The sequence below is a fragment of the Grampus griseus genome (assembly GCF_964374135.1).
Source record: "Grampus griseus genome assembly, chromosome: 17".
NCBI classification, from domain to species: domain Eukaryota; kingdom Metazoa; phylum Chordata; class Mammalia; order Artiodactyla; family Delphinidae; genus Grampus; species Grampus griseus.
In genome coordinates, this window is record NC_139011.1 from 33,816,469 (window position 1) to 33,840,393 (window position 23,925).

The following is a 23,925-nucleotide window of genomic DNA, read 5'->3' on the forward strand; positions in this document are numbered from 1 at the left end:
AAAACAAAACCAAACCAGGAGGTTTGTTGTTATTACTATGGAGAATTTTTTTTTTTTTTTCACAGTTAAACAAAGGCAGAGAAGAACCTCTCTAAACTTTTTGCTCAGAGGACTAAACTTGAACTTCCATCCTTGAAGGATTCTTGGAATACTGTTCAGGTAAGCACAGAATCCCCACTTACACCACAGGGTTTTTAAACTTTGCTGCCCAGCCCCTCCACGCATGCCAAATAGACACTGTGTCCCAACCCAAGAGGCTGAAATGCTCATGAAGCTTAATCAAAAAATTATCTGAGGGCTTCCCTGGTGGCGCAGTGGTTGGGAGTCCACCTGCCGATGCAGGGGACACGGGTTCGTGCCCTGGTCCGGGAAGATCCCGCATGCCGCAGAGCGGCTGGGCCCGTGAGCCATGGCCGCTGAGCCTGCGCGTCCGGAGCCTGTGCTCCGCAACGGGAGAGGCCACAGCAGTGAGAGGCCTGCGTACCGCAAAAACAAAAGTTATCTGAGAAGAAACAGAAAGAGTAGCAAGGCCGCAGAGGGCTGTGATAAATCACACCAACAGCAGCTCACACTGTTTTGCATGCAGGCACTGTGCCCACGCTGCTATCCGGGTTATCCCACTTGACTATCACCACACACTAGGAAGGAAGCATTCTGTTTAGCCCATTTTACAATTCTGGAGAATCAGAGGCAGGGTAAGAAAGCGGCCCAACGCTCTGTTCCTAGAGTCACACAGCCAGGTTCAAATCCTGACTCCATCAGTACCTGGCAGTGTGACCTTGGGCAAACTACCTAACTATCCCTTGCCTCAGTCTCCTCATCTGCAGAAGCGGGATAATAATAGTACCCAGAGTTGCTTCGAAGAGTAAGTGAGGGGGGCTTCCCTGGCGGCACAGTGGTTAAGAATCTGCCTGCCAATGCAGGGGACACAGGTTCAAGCCCTGGTCTGGGAAGATTCCCACATGCTGTGGAGCAACTAAGCCCGTGCACCACAACTACTGAGCCTGCACACCACAACTACTGAGCCCGTGTGCCACAACTACTGAGCCTGCACTCTAGAGCCTGCGAGCCACGACTACTGAAGCCTGAGCACCTAGAGCCCGTGCTCCGCAACAAGAGAAGCCACCACAATGAGAAGCCTGCGCACCACAACAAAGAGTAGCCCCTGCTCCCCGCAACTAGAGAAAACCCGCGTGCAGCAACAAAGAACCAAAGCAGCCAAAACTAAATAAATAAATTTTATTTTTTAAAAAAAAGAAGAGTAAGTGAGGTAAGAGACACAAAGTGCTTAGGGCAGTGTTTGCACACAGTAAATAAAGTTTTATCATCGTGGCCTTGTTCATTCAGCTGGCAGGCCAGAATTAGACCCAAGTTATCTGGCCACCAAGGCCTCTCGCTCCTGACCGTGCAGGTAGCTTCTAGGAAGCAAGAAGCCAGGGCCCGCTGACAAAGCCCCAGGGCATAGCCTGACTTGTCTAGCTTCAGGCGCCTCCTGCTCAGGCAGGTCCAGGTCTCCCCTTTCACGCGAAGGTGGAGCCACAGCTCAGACACATCTGATGTCAGCGGTGAACCTCAACACACAGGCAAAACCTGCGAGTGCCCATCTTTCCCCTCAGTGGCCAGCTTGTGACGCAAAACCCTGCTCCAAGAACTGATTTTGGGAGTCCTTCGCTGTACCTTTCACCCTGGTGTCCTGCCAAGCCCTGTGCTTGAGGCGGCCTCATTCTCCAGCTCTGGCCTCTCAGGCACCACTCTTTTCCATGAACAATTCAATGAGTTCTTTCTTCAGCCCAGCCATGCGTCAGCGAGGCCCGACACGGGCTTGGCTCACCACCTCCAATCAGTGGGATTGCTGGACTTCAATCACCAGTAAGGGTGGCCCCCTCCCTGCTGGGGCTGCTCTTTCCAGGGTGTTCCCTTGGCTGGTACCCTCACCCTGGTAACTATTCTTTTTTTTTTTTTTGCGGTACGCGGGCCTCTCACTGTGTGGCCTCTCCCGTTTTGGAGCACAGGCTCCGGACGCACAGGCTCAGCGGCCATGGCTCACGGGCCCAGCCGCTCCACAGCATGCGGGATCCTCCCGGACCGTCCGCATCGTCAGGCGGACTCTCAACCACTGCGCCACCAGGGAAGCCCTGGTAACTATTCTTGAGGGATTTCTGTGATTGTTATTAAAGCAATCTCTCCTTCCCCTCCTCCATCCCCACACCCCACTGTCAGGTTGGGCTTCCCTGATCTCAGGGAAATAGACCTAGAATTCAAGCTCATGTTGCTGCTTCATGGAGAGGCTCAAGGGACACCAAGGAAAACCCAGCCTTTCATGGTGGTTGTGAGGCCTGGAGATATTTATGCAAACTGTTTAGCACATGCCCAGCAAATTATAGACTTTCATTAAATAACCTAGATGCTATTGTTATTATTTGCTGTGCAATCAACCTAAAAGCAGTCCCACTAAAACGGAGCGGGAAGACTGCAACTGCACCTCCCAGAGTGTTGCCCTCTTACTGCGATGGACTTTTCCTTCTCTAGGCTGCCTCTGAAGTTCAATGCCAGTTGGGTTCCCCTACAGGAACTTCTTGTCATGGGAGGGGAAACACACAGGTGATTTGTTCCACAACTTGCTTAGGGTCATCCTTTCTTAGAAAATAAGGCAAAAAAATTGAATGGGTGAGAGGAAGCACTACGTGTTTGGGAAGCGTCTATAACATTGTTGGTTGCAGAAAGTAGGGGTGAGGTAGAGAGGGGGCAGAGCAAATATGAAAAATGGGAAGGGTGTTCCAAGGGCACCTTCATCTGCTTTGCAGTACTGTGTAGGACCAAGATGACAGCTCCATTCCCTCTTTCATCCTTGGAAAGTCCTATGAGGTGGGATATTATTACCCCATTTTCACTTGAGAACACTGAGGGGAGTGGTCAGATAACTTACCTGAGGTTCAACAGCTGTTGAGAAGCAGCATTGAGCACTGAGATTCACCCCAGGTCAGCCTGAGCCAGAGCTTACGTGCATCCTTCCCAGATTGCTGTCTTCTCCATAGTGGTCCTGGGGTAGGGAAAGCAAGAAAGATCTGGAGTGAAGTAGCCTGATTTCCATTTCCTGACCCAAGCTACAAGAGGTGGGACAGCACTGCACTCACCCCCAGCACAAGGCCTGGCTACGGTAGGCTCCCAGCAAACACTGAGTGGGGCAAACAATGAGAACCGAGTTCAGGTGAACTCTAGCCAGGCCATGGAAGAAGGGCAGACAAATACCCACACTAGAAGTGCCATTTGCATCTTTTCTAAATGCTCTTTATTTGCTTCTCCCACAAGGATCTTGAATCAGGAACCCAGAGAAAAATGCAATTATATAGTTTGTTTGGGAACCATTACTTTTTATTTATTTATTTATTTATTTAAAATAGACAAAATAACAGTGCCCATGAGATGCCTATAAAAACGGCGTTGACCTAAATAATGTATATGTAATTTACAATGATTTCTCTTTCTTTCTAAGATTCTTAGAATTAATACTTACATTTGGGGGCTGGAAAGGATCTTGGCATTTTTCTGATCAAAAAACCCCATTTCTCAGATGGGAAAGTTGACACAATATCATGCGGCTTGTCTAAGGCCAGCCTCCATGGAGCAACAGAGCTGGTTAAAAGGCCAGGGCACTTCCTACAGGTCACAAGTTTTTAAATTGTGGAGAAGAAGCCACCAGCAGGTAGTAAAATTAATTTTATAAATTGCAACCAACTTTTATCTTTATTTTTAAGATATTTTTTAATAGATTTCATTTTTTAGAGCAGTTTTAGGTTAACACAAAAATTGCACAGAAGGGACATTTTTAATTGATGAGCTGATATTGATACATGATTATTAACTAAAGTCCATTGTTTCTGTTAGGGTTCGCTGTTCGTGATACTCTATGGGTTTTGACAGATGCATACTGTCATGTGTCCATCATTACCATATCATACAGAATATCCTTGCTGCCCTAGAAATGTCCTGTGCTCCGCCTATTCATCTCTCCCCCACTCCTCCTGGACCTGTAATTCAATTTTTTATACACAAGATAGAATAGAATAAAAAAATCATAGTGCATACCTCATGGTATGGATATTAGTTCATGAAACTTTTAGATATTTGTAAATACATGTGTATTTGGGTTAAAATGTAAAATATATTTCTTACTATGGATTGAAGAGAAAAAGTGTTTGAGAAACACTGCTCTAAGCTATCTTTTACTTAAAATTCTGGGGAATAAATCCAGAAAATGAATACACATATAAGAAATGGAACATTTCTTATATGAAACCGAAGCAAGAAAAACACATAACCAAGGGACATTACCAAAATAAACAAGCATAAAAAATGCTCTGAAGAGTGAGTGCAAAGAGGTCAGAAAATTACTGTTTTTCCCCAAATTAGTTTTGATTTTAGTTTTCACTGGGCCTGCAAATCATTCAGATTTGAAGACTTTAAAGTTCTCAGAATATAAGCTACAGTTAGTGTGTAGGGGGGAAGGGGTAGGAGCAAGGGCTGCCTCCTTGCAAACCGATTCTGTTCAAAGTTTCCAAAACCGTTAGGTCCGTATGGTAATCAACAAAGAGAAAAATTTCTTTTCCGGAGGGTTTTTGAGGTTTGTTTGGCTGTACAGCTTCACATTTCTTCCTTTTTCATCAGAAAAATCACAGAACAGGGATGCCGTTGTATTTAACTTCATGTCATATCAGGTGTCTGAAGATTTCTAAAAAATTTGAATTTATGCTTGAGTTAGATTCCTCTATTTTTAAAAATCTCCTTTCCATGTATATCGATGCTTCATGTGTCCAGGAGACATGTGGAATCTAGATATACCAGGGTGTCTAAGAGAAAATCCTGATTTCAAAATCAGAATCGCATTGGCTCATTATGTGGCCTGCAGGTAGACTAGGGTTTGAGTCCCAGGTTCTACTAGTGATCCCTGCGTGACCTTGAAAAGGAATTCTCTCCTAGGGTTCTTTTTTTAAAATTTATATATATATATTTATTTATGTATTTGGCTGCGCCGGGTCTTAGCTGTGGTATGCAGGATCTTTTTAGTTGTGGCATGCGGGATCTAGTTCCCTGACCAGGGATTGAACCCAGGCCCCTTGCCTTGGGAGCACAGAGTCTTAACCACTGGACCACCAGGGAAATCCCAGGATTCTTTTTTAAGAGTGACATATAAAAATTCCATATTAAATGATCCTAAGATTATATTAAGTGCTTCTCCTTGTATGAGTAATGTGCTGGGCTAAGCCCTTTGCATGTGCTTCTAATCCCATCAAGAATCCTATGACATAGAAATTATTGTACTCATTTAACAGTTGAATAAACTTAATCTCAGAAAGCTTAAGGAGCATGCCCAACACCACCCAGAAAGATAGTGGTTAAGCTAGATTGGAACCCATGCCTGAAAGAGCATGGGCCTATCCTTCTGTGCCCCCAGGGCCTAATACAGTGCTCCGTATGTAGAACATGCTCAGTAGATGTTTCCTGAAGGGATGACTGATGGATAAGCAAAAGCTCAGCAAAGATTTGGGGGTGGGATAAGTAAGATACTACTACTAGTACTGCAATAATAATATATTATGCAATATAATAACATAATATACTACCACTACTTCTGTATCTGTCATTCATTGAACACTTATTTGTGACAGGCACTATGTTAAAGGCTTTACATGCATTCTATTATGTACAGAATGTACATACAGGAATTAACATAGCATATGATGTCAATGTTACTAACATTATTACATATGACTATAATGGGAGCTATCAGCATTATAGCAAAAGAGATGAAAGTTATGATCTCTTCCAACACACACACTTGGTGCTTCTCTTGGAGCGGTATTGAACAGGTCCAACTGAGGGTCAGCTCTTTCAGCAGTGAACCAGCCCCAAACCTGGTTTCTCCTTCCGTCTCTTTTTCAGGTGGGTGCAATTATAACACGCTGTGTTGGTTAATCCCTACATCATATAAGGACGTGCTTTTTGGTGTGAGGGAGGAAGGGGGTTGCGTTTTTGTGCTCGCGCCTAGTTTGCATAAGGTACTCTTCTCTTTCGGGCTGAAATGAGAAAGAAGCCATGTGGTCTGATGGTGGCAGCTGGGAGGAGAAGGTGGTGACTCAGCAGGACCCTGCGTGGAACAGTGCAGGGCAGCTCTGGGGAGCAGCACGATCGGCCTCCCCCTAAGCCATGTGTGGGCTGCGAGCTCTGAGCAGAATCAGCCTGTCAGGCAGCCCTGGCAAGTAGGAAGGAGACGAAGAAAGTTGCCTGTGGTGGGACCTGGTCAGGTTGTGTCAGTGGCCTTGGGGACACCATGAGCAAGTTCTGGGACACAGGACTGTGTGGCATCATGCTAGTACTGAAAGTTCTTTGTGACCCAAGATAGCATATTTTTAAAGTGGGAAAGTACCAGGTATTGCTCACAGGTCTAGGTAAGGTCTTGAGCCTGTAGCCTTGAAATTAAACTTCAGGCAGGAATATTATGCATATTTTTAGAAATATAGCATTTTATCATAACTGGAGGTCTTCAATCTAGTGGTCCTACTATTGAACTCAGTATCAATATATTTTGAAACAGGACTTATATAAATAGAATATGAAGTCACTGTTACCTCTAACGACTTGAAAGTTTTTCAACAAAAATTCTCATGGAAGAGATCTTAGAGTGTATTCATTCATTTAGAGTGCATTCATTCATTCATTCAAGCTACAGTTTATTATCCTTTTAAAAAAATATTTACATTCTCTGAGGTAGGCTGATGGTGACCTGAGTATACAGAGATCTTGGGAAGTCTGTAAAATATGAATAAAATTTCTTTGCCATATTCTAAGAACTTTAAAAAAAATTCATGTGAGATAATGTATGGAAAGTAATTGGTAAGTGGTAAAACATGATATGAAATTATTGTGTTTTACCTATTAAAGAAACGAGACATGGAGTGAGCAAAAATTTTGCTGAAAGTCATCATTAGCTAGTAAAGGAGGGACAAAGATGAGGTATAAATTCAGGTGACTGGACACATTACATGCTGGAGTTGATTCAGCAAAAGAGTTTCCGGGCTTCCCTGGTGGCGCAGTGGTTGAGAGTCTGCCTGCCGATGCGGGGCACGCGGGTTCGTGCCCCGGTCCGGGAGGGTCCCGCGTGCCGCGGAGCGGCTGGGCCCGTGGGCCGTAGCCGCTGGGCCTGTGCGTCCGGAGCCTGTGCCCCGCGGCAGGAGAGGCCGCAGTGGTGTGGGGCCCGCGTACCGCAAAAAACAAACAAACAAAAACAGTTTCCTTTTTGTAGCCAGGATGTGCGTGACTGTAAGAAACATCAGTCCAACTGAGGTAAAACGGGGTACTTACTGAGAGTACACAGAGATCTCACAGGATCCAAGGACAGAAAACGAAGTGTTGCTGGGCTCCATTCAAATTGGCCAGAGAACTGGGGAGCCCTCAGGAGCAGGGTGACTCTTCCCTGTGTCTCTCTGTCTCTGCTTCTGCGCCAGCTTCCGCCTTTCCTCCATTTTGCCTTCCTTTCTCTGCTCCTTCACCCTGCCAGAGGCACAGCTTGGCCGTTCCTCCTGGACTTACACCATGGCTGGTAAGCTCCAGGACCCACCCTCAATTGACTACACACACTGAAGTCCTTCAGAAAGGAAGGAATAGCCTGGCCCTTCTGAGAAAACCTGGGCCACTCAGGTCGTTTCTGAGCAAATGATTGGTTCTTGCTGGGTCAGGTGTGTGCTCACCCCTGGTCCAATCAGCTGTGCGTTTCCCCACCCCCATCACCTCCACCGCCCATCCCTAGAAGTCACATTATCTTACACTGTCTTGTGTAGCTATATCTTCCAGAGAGCTGTGGCTGGCAAGGGTGCTAAATTGCCAGGCTGGATGTTATCACATAAAGAGAGAAGCTATTTATAGGGAGACTGTACTTGGAAAGCCTTTATGATGTATTTCATTTATGAAATCTAAGCCCCAAATTTCCTGGTCAAAAAAATTCAATTCAAGGGAACTCCCTGGCAGTCCAGTGGTTAGGACTCCATGCTTCCACTGCTGAGGGCTCAGGGCTCAATCCCTGGTCAGGGAACTAATATCCCACAAGCCTTGAAGCACGGCCAAAAAAAAAAAAAAAATCAATTCAATTTAATAAATATTGTGTTGGGCTCTGAAGATAAGACATATATGCCCATAAGATATGTCCACAAATAATTATAATACAAGACAATTCTATGAAAGTTTCTTAGAAAACTTTTAAGAAACTGGGGCTTCCCTGCTGGCGCAGTGGTTAAGAATCTGCCTGCCAATGCAGGGGACAGGGCTTCGAGCCCTGGTCCGGGAAGATCCCACATGCCGTGGAGCAACTAAACCCGTGAGCCACAGCTACTGAGCCTGAGCTCTAGAGCCCACGAGCCACAACTACTGAGACCACACTCCACAACTACTGAAGCCTGCATGCCTAGAGCCCGTGCTCGGCAACAAGAGAAGCCACTGCAACGAGAAGCCTGCGCACCGCAACAAAGAGTAGCCCCCGCTCGCTGCAACTAGAGAAAGCCTGCGCTCAGCAACGCAGACCCGATGCAGCCAAAAATAAATAAATAAATGAATAAATTTTTTTAAAAAAGAAAACTTTTAAGAAACTTACAAAATTACATGAAAGCTTTATAAAGGATTATAAGGGTTAAGAACAGGCCTCCCTAAGGTGTGCTAATTTGGCATGTGGATTATTTTGTGTTAAAGGCAATGGAGACCCTGTAGGCTCAAGAGAAACTACTGCCCCTCCCTTAACTACCTGGAAGAATTAAAATTGGGGATTTTTCCCAGAAAAAGTTATTACCAGAAATAAATTTTACCTAAGCAGCGCCATCTATATGGCAGAGTAAACATCTAATTCCCAGCCATCTGCTCTTCTTATCATTCTGAAATTGCCTTCCTGTCCTTGGAAATTCCAGGCCCCGATCCCATTCCTTAGCTCAGGATGGCATATATGCCTCATTTTATCTTTCTGTCTCTGAACCTCTCATGTATGTAGGGTTTCCATATGCACAGATTAAAATTTGATTTTCTCCTGTTCATCAGTCTTACAACAATTTCATTCTTAGACCAGCCAGAAGAACCTAGAAGGGTAGAGGTAAGCTTTTCTTCCTCCCAGACAGCTTTTTTTTTTAATACATAAATTTATTTTATTTATTTATTTACTGGCTGCGTTGGGTCTTCGTTGCTGTGCATGGTCTTTCTCTACTTGCGGCGAGCAGGGGCCACTCTTCATTGAGGTGCGCCAGCTTCTCATTGCCGTGGCTTCTCTTGTTGCAGAGCATGGGCTCCAGGCACGCGGGCTTCAGTAGTTGTGGCACACAGGCTCAGTAGTTGTGGCGCACAGGCTTAGTTGCTCCGCGGCATGTGAGATCCTCCCGGACCAGGGCTTGAACCGATATCGCCTGCATTGGCAGGCAGACTCTTAACCACTGTGCCACCAGGGAAGCCCCCAGACAATTTTAAATCTCCTGGGGGAGTCAGAAAACTTTCACTGAGTAAATGCACTTTGAGATATGTCTTGAAGTGTTCATTAAATTTTTATAGAGTGACCAGGAGGACATATGTGAAGCAGTGGGAAAAGGATAAGCAAAAACTTGGAGAAGGGAAACTATGTGTGTGCTCTGAGACAGCAAAAACTACAATGTGGCTGAAGAGCAGGGTGCAGGAGGGAGAAAAAGAAACCAGCACGAATTGACTGGTCTCAAGTATATGCTGGACATTTTCAGATGTCACCTCATTTAATCGTTTCAGCAATCCTTGAGGTGGTATCTATTGCCCCTATTTTACCAAGTGCACAAAGGCCAAAGCCATTCCCTCCATTGTACCGTGGTGAGGATGAGGTGGAGAGGATGCAGAGAGCAGAGGGAGGGAGGTTGCCTGCCAGGTAACGAGCCCACACTCGACTCCGGAGGCACTGGGAGGGAAGTCATGCAAGAATTCGGAGCCAAAAATGGCCTGATTGCCTCTGAATTTTAGAAGAATAATGCTGGTGGTAATGGAAGAATTAAACAGAGTATTCTTTCTCTCTCCTTCATTCATTTAATTCAAAATATATATTGAAACTTCCTTTGGGACAAGACTGCGGTGTACCAGACCTGTGGGAAAAAATGTCTGGGGCAAGATACAGCTCCACATCTCACGAAGTTTACAGTTTCTGTGTGTGTGCATATAATGCATAGCTCATACATACTATTTTATTTCATTTTATTTTATTTGGCTGCGCCACGTGGCTTGCAGGATCTTAGTTCCCTGACCAGGGGTTGAACCTGGGACCCCGCAGTGAAAGCACTGTGTCCTAACCACTGGACCTCTGGGGAATTCCCATTTGAGCTAATTTTTCTTTGTTTAGGTTTATTTTTGGCCAAAGAATTTTTATTACTTTTATGTACAGAAAACTCAATAGTGTACACTCACCTGGCCAGTTTGGTAGGCAGCTCCTTGGCCTTTGCCTTTTCCAGCTTGGCAATGTGAGCCCCTGATTTTGGACCAAGGATGTTGCTTCCCCAGTGAAGGCAGAGGTTGTCATATCATCATCGTAATCAGTCCTGATGGCTTCCGCTAGCTTAGCCAGAGCCCCTTTGTCTTCCGAGTTGACTTGTGTGAAGGCAATGGTGGTGCAGGTCTTCCTGTGGACCACATGTCCCAGCCTGGCCATCCCCTTGATGATGCAGTAGGGATCCCCCATCTTACAGCACAGGGCAGGCAGGAAGACCACCAGCTCAATGGGATCCATGTCATGTACAATCACCACCAGCTGAGCCTTCTTGTTCTCCACCAAGGTGGGGACAGTATTAACCCCTGCTTGAAGGACAGGTGGCCTCTTGGTGGGGACACCCCCTTTGCCCTCAGCTTTCTTCTCAGCTCAGGCCAGCAACCTCTGCTTCTTCTCTTGCTTCATCTCTGGTCTGTACTTGTGGGCCAGCTTAAGCAGGTGAGTAGCTGTTTGGCGGTCCAAGGCCTGGGTGAATTGGTTAAAAGCAGGAGGCACTTTCAGCTGCTTATAGAGGATTTGCCACTGCAGCTGGATATGGCGGGGCCGTTTGACGAAGTGGGTGAGGTCCCTTTTGGGCTGGATGTCCTGTCCAATGCCAAAATTCTTGGGCCTTTTTTCAAACAGGAGATTGATCACCTTCTTGGCCTGCTGCTTCTTCACGGCAGCAGGGGCCGGGGCCACCTTCTTCCCCTGGGCCTTCTTTCCCTTCGGCATCTTGAACGGCTGGCAGAGAGAACTTGAGCTGATTTTTGTATATGACGTAAAGTAAGGTCCAACTTCATTCTTTTGCATGTGGATATACAGTTTTCCCAGCACTGTTTGTTAAAAAGACTGTCTTTTCCTCATTGAATGGTCTTAGCACCTTTGTTAAAAAGCATTTGACCGTATATTCAGGGTTTATTTCTGGGCTCTCTATTAGCTTCCATTGGTCTATATGTCTGTCCTATGACAGTACCATATTGTTTTGATTATTACACCTTTGTAGTAAGTTTTGAAATTAAGAAGTGTGAGTCTTCCGATTTTGTTCTTTTTCAAGGTTGTTTTGGCTGTTCTCTTGAGATTCCATTTGAATTTTAGGATGGGTTTTTCTATTTCTGCAAAAAAAAGCCATTGAGATTTTGATAGCAATCACGTTTGAATCTGCAGATTGGGTAGTATTTACACAGCATTTTGAATGCACTAAATGTCACAGAATTTATACTTTAAAATGGTTAATTATACTTTTTGTTAATTTCAGCTTGATTTTAAAAAAAAAATTGGGCAATTTTACCTGAAGAGCAGGTACGGGGATGGCATGAGGCTGCTGGAAGGTAAAGGAGGTTGCGATCAGAGGGAGGAATGTTGGGATTGAAGACCCCAATACTGAATAGTTTAGGGCAGGTGAGGGCCCCTGGAGTTGAGCAGTAAAAATGGCTAAGGTGACCCAAACCTTATCTCCAAAGATACTGACTTCACAAGGAGATTCAAGACTGCAACTTCAGAAGGATACATGTCCAGTTAGGGATGGTGGCCATCACTGGAGTGGGGTGGGGATAGCTGAGATTATAGGGGAATTTTATTACTATAGTATCTTTTTAAGGAGAAAGAATAATGAAAGTTGTTTTAAAGCTATAATACAGGAACTTTACTTTAGGAAAGGAGGACAATGACCTAAGTGCCTTTTTTTTTAATCGTCGTGGGAGTGGCAGCAAGGTGTCAGATGATACAGGCATGGATAGGGCGTGGGCAGGCCAGCTGACTTTATCTCCTATTTATTTTCAGAGTAATGGTCTGGCAGTAATATTGTGGAGCTGGGAAATGGCCAATCCTGCCTTCCAACCCTGAAGTATGTGAGGCTTGTGAGAGTAAACATCCCTCAATTCAAGACGATAGCCAGGTTTCAGTTAAGGCAAGGAATGGGAGACAGACTGGGGATGTGGAAGGATTTGTTCACCATGAAATGAGGGTTCCAGAGAAAACAGAAAAGTGTGAGAAGGAAAGGGGCAGCTGGGGAATGCGTGTGGGAAGGCACAGGGCAGTTTGGGGACCAGTGTACAGGAGAAGATGGATGACCAGAGGCATTCACATTTTGGCACTTATATGGAATGGGAATAGGGTAGTTCAGTGAGTCACAGTGGCCTTAAAGGCCCAGAAAGACCTGTGATGTCAAGTTTAGTAACAGTGGGACAGGCCTCCTGGGATTCAAACAGGATACTGGACTTCAGCTGGGACTTCGGACAGTAGAATTTGGGTAGACAATAAAACAACTGTACAAAGTCCCTGAGGCAGAGACAATCATGGATAGCTCGAGGGCCCACGAGCAAACCAGACAAACCGAAGCTGAAGGTTTGTATGGGGGTTTAGAAGGCTGGCTCCCAAGGGTGGGGCTGGGGTCTGAAGAGCCTTATAAGCCACCAGAGGAGTCAAGACATGATTTGTGGGCGGACTCTGGGAGGCTTCACGCCAAGGAGTACTTCCCAGAACTTCTGCTGCCAGTGTCCTTGTCCCCACAGTGAGCCACAGCCACCCCCCGCCTCTGCAGGAGACCCTCCAACACTAGCAGCCGTGTGGCTGACAGGGTCTTGGTGCTCCGGCCGGGTGTCAGGGCTGTGCCTCTGAGGTGGGAGAGCCGAGTGCAGGACATTGGTCCACCAGAGACCTCCCGGCTCCACGTAATATCAAATGGCGAAAGCTCTCCCATAGATCTCCATCTCAGCGCTAAGACCCAGCTCCACTCAACAACCAGCAAGCTACAGTGCTGGACACCCTATACCAAACAACTATCAAGACAGGAACACAACCCCACCCATTAGCAGAGAGGCTGCCTAAAATCATAATAAGGTCACAGACAGCCCAAAACACACCACTGGGCACGGTACTGCCCACTAGAAAGACAAGATCCAGCCTCATCCTCCAGAACACAGGCACCAGTGCCCTCCACCAGGAAGCCTACACAACCCACTGAATCAGCTTTAGCCACTGGGGGCAGACACCAAAAACAACGGGAACTACGAACCTGCAGCCTGCAAAAAGGAGACCCCAAACACAGTAAGTTAAGGAAAATGAGAAGACAGAGAAACACACAGCAGATGAAGGAGCAAGATAAAAACGTACCAGACCAAACAAATGAAGAGGAAATAGGCAGTCTACTTTGGACCACCTAGAGGGGTGGGGTAGGGAGGGTGGGAGGGAGACACAAGAGGGAGGGGATATGGGGATGTATGTATATGTATAGCTGATTCACTTTGTTATAAAGCAGAAACTAACACACCACTGTAAAGCAAGTATACTCCAATAAAGATTTTTAAAAAAAGATATGATTTGTAAGTAACAAAGCTTCATTATGGGTTTTTACCAGTGGAAGGACATGAAAACAGCATTTAAGGAAGATTAGTATGAGAAACATCCATGCTAAGTGGATTGGGGCAGGAAAAATTGGGCTTGCCACAGATTTTGCAACTATCCAAACATGATGTGGTATAGGATTGGACTAGGGAGGAGAAAAAATGATAATTTCAAAATAAAAACAAACAGAACTCGGTTTATATGTGGGAGAGATAAAGAAAAGAAGGGATTAAAATTTTTCAAAAATTTGAACCTGGCTGAGAGTTATATCAAGCATGGGCAGGGGAGACCTGAAAGAGAAGGATCAGTTTAGGGGGAAGGAGTGGACAGTGATGAATTTAGTTTGGGACCTAGATTCATTTGAATCTTACAGCTAAGTGAGACTTTGCATCTAACCATGTGGAACAACTAAGTATCATGTTATATAGATAAAGAAATCTTGAATTTGAGATAACACAGAACATCCTAGAAGAGATGTCCTAGAGGCAGTTGGCCATTCAGAGCTGTACTTTAACGACAGATCAAAACTAGTGATATCCATTTTGGAGTCATAGGAATCGTCTTGTCAAATAACTGTAGGAATGGATGAATTATCCAAGGGAGAGGAAACAGTGAGAAGAGGAGAAAAGCCATAGGAGGAGACAGCAGAGAATTGAATCAAGAGGCAGAAAAGAGACAGGAATTTTGGCTTTGCTATTTGTTAGCTATAGGAACTTGACAATTTATTGACCTTCTCTGGGTCTCAGACTGCAGTCATATCAAGGCTTTCCAGAGTCGGGGTGGGGTGTGGTTGGGGAATCTGCTTCCAAGCTTTGAGTGAGCTTGGAAGCAGCCTCCGCTCCCTGGCTGTTGGCTGGAGACATTGGTATCTAACCATGTAAGCTTCTCCATAAGGGCACTTAGAACACGGCAGCTGTCTTCTCTCTGAAAGTGAGTGAATGAGAGAGGGCCCGGTCTCATACAACCAAATCTCAGAGGTAACATCTCATCACTTTTGCCAAATTCTATTCATTAGAAACAAGTCAAGGGGAAAGGGTTACATAAGGGTGTGAATACTAGGGGGCAGGATTATTGGAGGCCATTTTAGCAACTGCCTGCCATAATATCTAACAGTTATATTCTTAGACACTCATACTCATTACTTTTGTAGCTAGTTCACTTAAATTGGCAATTTAATAAATATTGAATCCACTGAGGTGGGCACAGGCACAGGTGGGGCACAAAGAAGGCAATTTTACCTAGAGGGAAATTATGCTTGCACTGATTCTTTTTTTTTTTTTTTTTTTTTGGCTGTGTTGGTCTTAATTGCCTCACGTGGGATCTTTCCTTTCGGTGCTGGGCTCCAGAGCGGGTGGGCTCTGTAGTTGCGGTGCGTGGGCTCAGTAGCCCTGTGGCACGTGGGATCTTAGTTCCCTGACCAGGGATGGAACCCGAGTCCCCTGCATTGGAAGGCAGATTCTTAACCACTGGACCACCAGGGAAGTCCCGCTTGCACTGATTCTTAACGGATAAACAGGAGTTTATCAGGAGACAAGATGGCCAAGTTAAAAGTTTATCCAACGATTATAATTTGGACTGTGGAGTTCTTAGGAACTGATTTTAAAGTTGAGTGGAAATATGGCAGGCATGAAGAAAATATTTCCTAATTTGAGAAGTCTCCAATCTTATCAAAATGTGAAACATTGAGCGATTCACAGGATTTTATCATTTGGTTTCAAATATATCTTTAGAAATCCTAATAGTTTAACACAATCTACAAGATCTTGAAACCCATTTTACTAAATTAGCACTCCTAAGTTTCATCTGTTTTCTAAAAATATTTTATGAGCACACTGATCAACTAAAAACTTGCATGAAATAATTCAGAAATTTAAGATTACAATTTAGAATGTACTTAGGAAAAACACAAAGGCTATTCTCCCATTTTCAGTGCTATTACTCTAGTACGATAAAGCTGAAATTCTAGTTTTATTTTTCATTGTTGATTTTACTAATTCTGTGAGCTTTGTAGGCCCCCATAGTTGACACACATTCTAGTACCTTCTTGCTTTCCTCACCCATACATTCAGTACTCAGGATGCGTAGGATTATGAGTATGGCTGAACTTCAAGTAAGCTGGTTTGGCAGTTTCCCAAAGTGTCAAAAATGACAGAACAGGGCTTCCCTGGTGGCGCAGTGGTTGAGAGTCCGCCTGCCAATGCAGGGGACACGAGTTCATGCCCCGGTCCGGGAGGATCCCACATGCCACGGAGCGGCTGGGCCCATGAGCCATGGCCGCTGAGCCTGCGCGTCCGGAGCCTGTGCTCCGCAATGGGAGAGGCCACAACAGTGAGAGGCCCGCGTACCGCAAAAAATAAATAAATGAATAAATAAATAAATGACAGAACATTAAGGAGCTTCTCTAAGGGCTTCTCTCCTCATGACTAGGGCTATCACTGTAGAATGGGTAGTCCCATTTCTCCCCTGTAAGTCTGAATTACTCTTTGGGGCTGTCTGATCACTCAGGCTTTGGCCCAGTCTAATCTAACTCCCCCAAATCTAAGCAACCAGAAGGCATAACAAGAAGTGACAGGAGGCCCTGAGTAATGCCAGCTCATCACATTTGGAAGAATATTGATTTTGATTTTCTGACCATTGTTCTCTAACAACTAAAAGGTTTGGTTCATCATTTTACTGTGGTATTAGCAACCAAATGTTGGATCCCAGTGCTTGATGGTCATGTAACTCTGCTGCCAGTGGGTACGGTGCCTGGGAAGTAAGAGGCATGCCACAACACAGACCCTCTGTGTTAAATCATCTCCCACTCAAGGGCTGCTGCTGGCAGCTGGAAATTTGACTTAGGAATCAAATATGTTGTTAAGCACCATTGTTTTTGTGTACAAAGAACAATGACTGAGACTTTTTTCTTTTAAAGCATTCTTAATGTTATACTATTATAGTGTCCCTCATTTTCTATTTCTTCACTTTCTTTGAAAAGCAAACACTCTTTTCTTGGTAATTAGGCACACAAGTAAACATAAAACACCCCAGTTTTTCTTGGATAGCTTATCTCCATTTTTATGACTACCATTTAAAATTAAAACAAACAAACAAACAAACAAGCACTATTCAGTTCTCTCAAATTAGAGGCATTTTCTTTTCTTGCTTTTTCTTTTTCCTTTTTTTTTTTCCTACTGTAGGCTATTGATTTCCTTGGGGAGGAGGAGGAATCAATAATAGCTAATCACAGATAAAATGCATCCTAATTTTAGTATGAGTAAATAATGCATTATAAAGAAATAGAACTTCACATGTTAATATGCAATCATCACATTTAAAGTTAAAATAATTTTAAATTTTGCTGGTTTTTAAAAAATAATATTTAATGAGTAGTAATGAATATGTTTCACCTTTACTTTGTGACTAAGTAAGGAAAGTGTCTAAGAGGTCCCTCTTCTGCAACATCCTCCCAGGGCAGAAATCCCTTCTGTATCTCTGAGTGAGTCCAGTGACAACATATTGATAGCTTTCTGCTCCACAAGACATCCTAGGACACTGCCAGTTACTATGCTGTTAGGAAGTAATCAGAGGTCTACATGCAAGGCACTGTGCTGAGTGTTCCATCAGATTAAAAAAATAAGAATAAAATCCTTGCCATAAAGAAGCTTCGTGAACTTTTCACAAAGTTCAGACAATAATTACAATAACATAAGACAAGAAATTAAAGGGGCTATAGGAAGGCACAAACCAAACCTTGTGGAAACTCAAGGGGAGGAATGAGATAGCACATCTAGCCAAGGAAACCCACTGGTCCTAGCTCTGCTGTCTGGACTGACATTGTAGTTTCTCTTGTCCACTTGCAGAGCTTGACATAGTCTATAGACGAGTCCAAAGAGGCAATATAGTTGAGGGGCTTGAAGCTGGGTCTTGGGCATTAGACATCTTTGGACATGAATCTGGACCTTTTCTTTTTTAGCTGGGTGACCTTGAGCAAGTTACATAACCTCACTGTACTTCTGTTTTTTCATTTGTAAAATGGGCATAGTAAGACCTACCTGACAAGCTTACTGAAGAATTAAATAATAATATAAGGGGCTTTAGCATTAGTGCCTGGCACTTGGTGTATAAAAACTCATAGCTTTTGCTTTTACCTCTTTTTCATTTTCCCTGTTTCTTTCTCCCCAATTTATCTCTAATATTTTTATCACTCCTAATAATATGTTGTTTCTAGATCTCCTCACCTTTATGGCTATCCTCCTCCAAACTATCTCGTTTTCATTCTCCTGTACAATGTGCTACCTAGAACTTTACAACAATAAAAATTTCCCCCCAAAATGTTAACTTTTCCTGTTGGTTGGTTTCTGACCAAAACAGTAAACCAAACCACTACTTCCCTTCTAACCTGTACTTCTATTAATGCATTAATTTATTGAATGTTCAAAATTATTGCATTCAAGTTTTTTTTGTTTTGGTTTTGTTTTTTAGCAATTCCACACATGCCTTATCAGTTCATGGCAAGCTTGTGGCCAACTACCTTCTCTAGGTACTATTTAGGTAATTAATGAACAATAGGTCTCTCCTGTCTTGTACTTGTGCTATTGATTTTTTTTTTTTTTTGGGCTGGTCAGACGGTTTGTGGGGTCTTAGTTCCCCTAACAGGGATCGAACCAGGGCCATGGCAGTGAAAGCACTAACCACTAGACCGCCCGGGAATTCCCGTGCAATTGATTTTTTTAACCTAAGTGAAGGTCTTTTCCTTTCACTCTCTTGTGTAGGCTTTGATTCTTAGTAGCAAGTAACAGAAAGCTAGTTGGAACTAAAAACTTAAGAAAGACAAATTTTTCTGTTGGCATAACTGAAGAGCAAGAAAAATGGGACAACTAGAATGCTGACTATCCCTTCTTCATCATGAGCAGTGGCTTCATTTTCTCACACTGCTTTCTACTGGGACCCTTATGGCAGCGGCTCCTGGCTCATACTGTCATGACTTGAGCCATAGAAAAAATGATTCCCTCGAGAAAAAATGATTCCCTCGTCCATTCCTCCTCCCTCCAACCAAGGTCTGAATCAAATATATGCCAATCGTTATTGAGCTGCCTCTGCCCCCAAGAGAGGGTGAGAAGTTGTCAACCCTTAAACTGGTTACTTTGTCCCAGCAAGGCAGAAGGTTGAGAAGGTAGCAGTTCCTAGCAGAACTCAGGGTATGGCAGGGGAGATGTTCTCCCAAAGGGATGAGGAGTACATTTTCTAAAAGCAATGGAGGGGAAATTCCCTGGCGGTCTACTGGTTAGGACTCTGAGCTTCCACTGCAGGGGTCACAGTTTCGATCCCTGGTCAGGGAACTAGTATCCTGCATGCTGCGTGGCCAAAATAAATAAATAAATAAATAAATAAAAACAATGGAGGTGGCTTAGAATTAAGTGATTTAGACAAGTAGGACCTAGATGAAATGAAGATTCTCAAACTACTGTTGTTACAGACGGTTGAATGACCCAAAAATATTACTTTTGTGAAATCAAGTCATTTATGTTTCTTCTCCCTATTTAAGTAAAGAAGGAACTAATCTTTTATTGTCTTATACTGCATGGTCTTTCCTCCTTTTAGTTAGTATTAGGTAAAGCAAATTTAGGTTGATATAAATGTTTATCCAAGAACTTGCAAAACTTCAAGTTAAATGACAAAGTAACAAAAAATTCTCATTAAATAAAATGTAGCCCGCAGTTACTTATTAATAATCATTTAGGTGCTCAGGTGACAGCACCTAGGCTAGGTTATTTATTTTAAAAAATAGAGTAAATCATAATTCAGACTGGACAAGAATAGATTTCAGAGCTCCGATCTTCTATATGCCCTGAACCAAAAAGTTTAGGATGTCTGCCAGGAAGTTGTTTTGAGACAGAGAGATACAAGCTTATCTTGCTATGTACTACCCAACAAACAAAACACTTATCAGATAATGCCTGACAGCAAAGTGAAAATGAGATTAATTTTCCAAGGATTTCCTAACTTCCAAGGATTAGAGAAAGATATGAGGGAGTAAACTCATGGGTCACGTCCATTGATTATTCTAGTCATGTACGTTACATTTCTTTTTAAAATTTTTATTTATTTATTTAATTATTGGCCAAGCTGTGTGGCATGTGGGATCTTAGTTCCCTGACCGGGGATCCAACTCATGCCCCCTGCAGTGGAAGTTTGGAGTCCTAATCACTGGAGCACCAGGGAATACTTGTATGTTACATTTAATTTGTAAAACTGGATTATTGCTTTGCCCTTTTACAGAGGTTTCAAAAACAGTCCTCTTAAATTAACAGTGAGTAATTTGTTATTTCTTGAAGGAATAAAAGACATCAGTGTATTGCTTATGACGTGCTTATCTTAGAAACCATCCAAATCACTTGGGAGATATGCTGACCCATAGCTAATGACATACGCAACAACTGCAATAAAAATAGAAAAAAATTCTTTTCCCTCAAACTGGGTTTGTATCTGGGCTCTCTCACCCTTTGCCTGCCAGGCATACCATTCTATAGTTCAAATTGTCCTGTGGACAAAGATATGGGTGATGGACATGAGCGATTTCAAATCAGTGCTGGGATGCAGGACACCTGGACTGGAATGCCACATAACCCCTGCTGACCTGATCCCTACATCTTGTGAGAAAAAAAAATTAAATATGACAATAAAAAGTCTCCTTCCAAATTAAGTGATCTTCATCTGAGGTGAAAATCAACCTAGGTAAAGGAATTACGACTCTAAAAGATTATAACAACAGATTCTTAGCAAATAAAGGATAGCACCTTATATCAATTCTGTTCAAAGAGAGAATGGTGTATAATCTGAACTCTGTGCTCAGCAAAGTAATTTACAGAGCAAGTGAGTAATAACTCATTTTTACCTGTCCGTAAAAGACATAGCACCAGATTCTTGATAAGCAAGTTAGCTTTTTCGAATATTATCAGTGCACAAAAAGATGTGGTAGACAACTGAAATATCATAACATATTAAAGTGTGAATGTTTTAACTATTCGAAATCTATATATTTTGCTTTTCTACATGATAAGGTGTACTCTAAGAATGTACCTTAGCAATAGAAATTCTTATTAAGCTCTCTTTAAACATTCCCATTAAATTAGGATTTTCACTCTCAGTTATCACTGGCCTCTTTATTTTGTCACATTTATATATGTGACTACAAGATATTTCTATTACAGGCTAGTAATTTTAGGTTTACCTATTGTTTTTTGAGTGACTTGTCATTATCAACAATCTAATTCATTCAGTCTTTTATATCTACTGGCACAAAGGCAAACAACTTTGAATCAACAGACCAGTATGATCTAAGTGTGAATGGTATTATATCATTTTATCTTAAGGCTCTCTACTTAATGATAATACTTTCTCTGGCACAACCTGTGTTTTTGTGTATGTGTAACCTGACTTGGCAAAAAAAACCCAAACCTCAAACCCGAAACACAATTAAATATGCTGTTCTCATTAGGCAGCTATCATTCTGTTAAAGTTACATACTATGTTGTCTAGTTCATTGAAATACAGTTTTTAAGGCTCTATTGTATTCATTAAAAGCTAGCATTATTTAGATTTGAATACACAAATACTAATTGTGAGGGCACATAGTTTGAATGATAAATTGTTCGGTTGCTTCATTGTATAAATGATGATGGATTAGGGTCTAATCCAGTTGAAAGGGTGGACATTCACTGACTTCACTTCAGCTGCTCCCCACTGGAACCTCTGCCATGTGTCTGTGCCTCCCACTCCACTGAAATTCAGTTAAAAGTCACACATAACTTGTTTTCAGGCCCTTATCATTCTCCTTACTGGATCCTTATAATAGCTTTCCAAGTGTTCTCCCTGCCACACACGTATAGTCCTTTTTCTTCTCACCCCTACACTCTCCCCTTTTCTAAAATTCAAATCACTCCCATGATTGAAACGTTTTTGTGTTAAAAATCCAGACTTCTTAACCTGAGTTTGGAGTTTACCAATGACTTGCCATTTTCCTAAATCAGAACCCCTTTTCAGCCGTTTCAGGGATATGACATCCTGATCATTCGTTCCATCTTGAAACACCTTCCTTGAATGGCTTGACATCGTACTACTGTGATTCTCCTCCAACTCCTCTGGCTGGTCCTCTTTACTGGCCTATCTTCTCTCTGGCATTTCTCTAAGTCCTGTGCTTATATCCCTTTTCCTGTAGACCTTAACATTTCCTTAATTATCATGTCTGTAGGAGAGGCTCCTCAATTCACAGCCAAAAGGGCTCCAGATCTCCCTATTTCCAGGGGCTTTTGGACCTTTTTTTTTTGCGGTACGCGGGCCTCTCACTGCCGTGGCCTCTCCCGCCGCGGTGCACAGGCTCCGAACGCGCAGGCCCAGCGGCCATGGCCCATGGGCCCAGCCGCTCCGCAGCATGTGGGATCTTCCCGGACCGGGGCACGAACCCGTGTCCCCTGCATCGGCAGGCGGACTCTCTACCACTGCGCCACCAGGGAAGCCCTGGACCATTTTTACACGGATATCTCATCAACAGCTCAAACTATGCTCAAGGAAGGCTCATAGTCTTCCCTCCGAATTAGGTCATTCTATTTCTATCTCTGTTCATGATTCCAGAATTCTCCCTGTTGATTAGTTTCATATCTCCAAATCATTTGACAACTTCTCCTTTCCCTTGATATTCAAGATTACCTCTACACTTTCTTTGACTTTTCCCTCCCATCTATTCTGAACCTCCTGGTACTCTTCTTAACTGCTATAAGAGTATCCTTCACTGTTTCCCTCTTCCACATTTTCTGTTTTCAATTCCACTGATGCCAGAGTAATCTTTTAAAAATATCTTTGAGTATATCATGCCCCTGATTAAATGGTTCCAGAATGAAGTCCAAGCTCTGATCCCTTCTTGATCTCACCCTAACCCACCTTTTCCATCTCATTTGCAACACGATGCCCTAAGTTGGAGTCACAAAGGTCACTCACAGTTCTCTGAACTGGCCCATTTCTGTGCCTTCTCTCAAATAGTTCCCTTGCCTGGAATATCTGCTCTCAAAATCACTTATTTCCCATGTCTGGAATGTCTGCTCTCAAAATCTATCTCTACCTTTCCCCACCAGCCTTTCTCTCACTTAGCTGCAATCATTTCCCACTTCCACTAGGTTCCATGCAACATTTTATCTATCTGTCAACAATTTAGTTATTTTGTGTAGTTGTTTTATTTCCCCTGCTAGATTGTAAGCAAGATTTCAAGTGGGGTATTCATTTCTAGCCCTCCTCCCTCCACCAGGGAGGGGGTCTAGTAAAGTGCTGTGCTTATAAATGTTCTGAAGCGAAAAGAATTTTTATGGAATGAAAGAGAAAATCAAGAGGCAGCAGAGTGAAATACGGAGACATGAAATCAGGAAAAGAGTCCACAGCTCCTGATTTCTACCTAATACTTTCATCCCAGAGCCTACATTTCAGCGTTGCTACCGTTCTACTCAGGAATGTTCTCTCTCTTACTTTCGTATCTCATGATTTAGTAATCAACCACAGTGCAGCTCACAAAGTAAACAGACGGTCGGCAAGTACCAGAGGAAAAAAGTCTGGGTCTTTATCTCAAAGATTTTGGAGGGGTGTATCAGTACATATTGAGTCTCAGTTGCAAGGCAATAGCACGGGAGGAGTCAGGGTTTCTGATGAGTAGCGCGAAGACATGTTAAAAAGATGAGAATAAACTAAAAGGCATGCAGGTCGTCCTAGGTTCGCCAGTAAAAATAAGTTTGTTATGGAGTAGTAAAATTCAAATGACCGCGCAACGAGACGTAGGGGGTTAAAGTAATGTGCCCTTGTAACGTCGGTAATGCCCTCTCCGACACTGGTCCTTCATTAATAAGGACTGGGTCTGACTGCACCAACTCTTTTAAAAAGGAAGACATAAATGCCACTCCTTAAAAAAAAAAAAATTTCTACTGCACCACACTGCAACGTGCGAGCACGGGGACATTTCCACGCGGTCACGAGCCTCTGCAACCACCCGAACACTGGGCCGAGCCTTCCTGGCCATTAGGAACTCGCTTCCAAAAAGGAGCGCTGCATCCCGC

General features: G+C 43.4%; 1 pseudogene across 1 annotated transcript; it reads right to left on the bottom strand.

Annotated features, from left to right (window-relative positions):
* Positions 1 to 10,442: 10,442 nt before the first annotated feature.
* LOC309835223 (large ribosomal subunit protein eL8-like) lies at positions 10,443 to 11,242 on the bottom strand (annotated as a pseudogene). Its single transcript has one exon. The product of its transcript is annotated as a large ribosomal subunit protein eL8-like (transcript).
* Between the last annotated feature and the right edge of the window lie 12,683 nt (positions 11,243 to 23,925).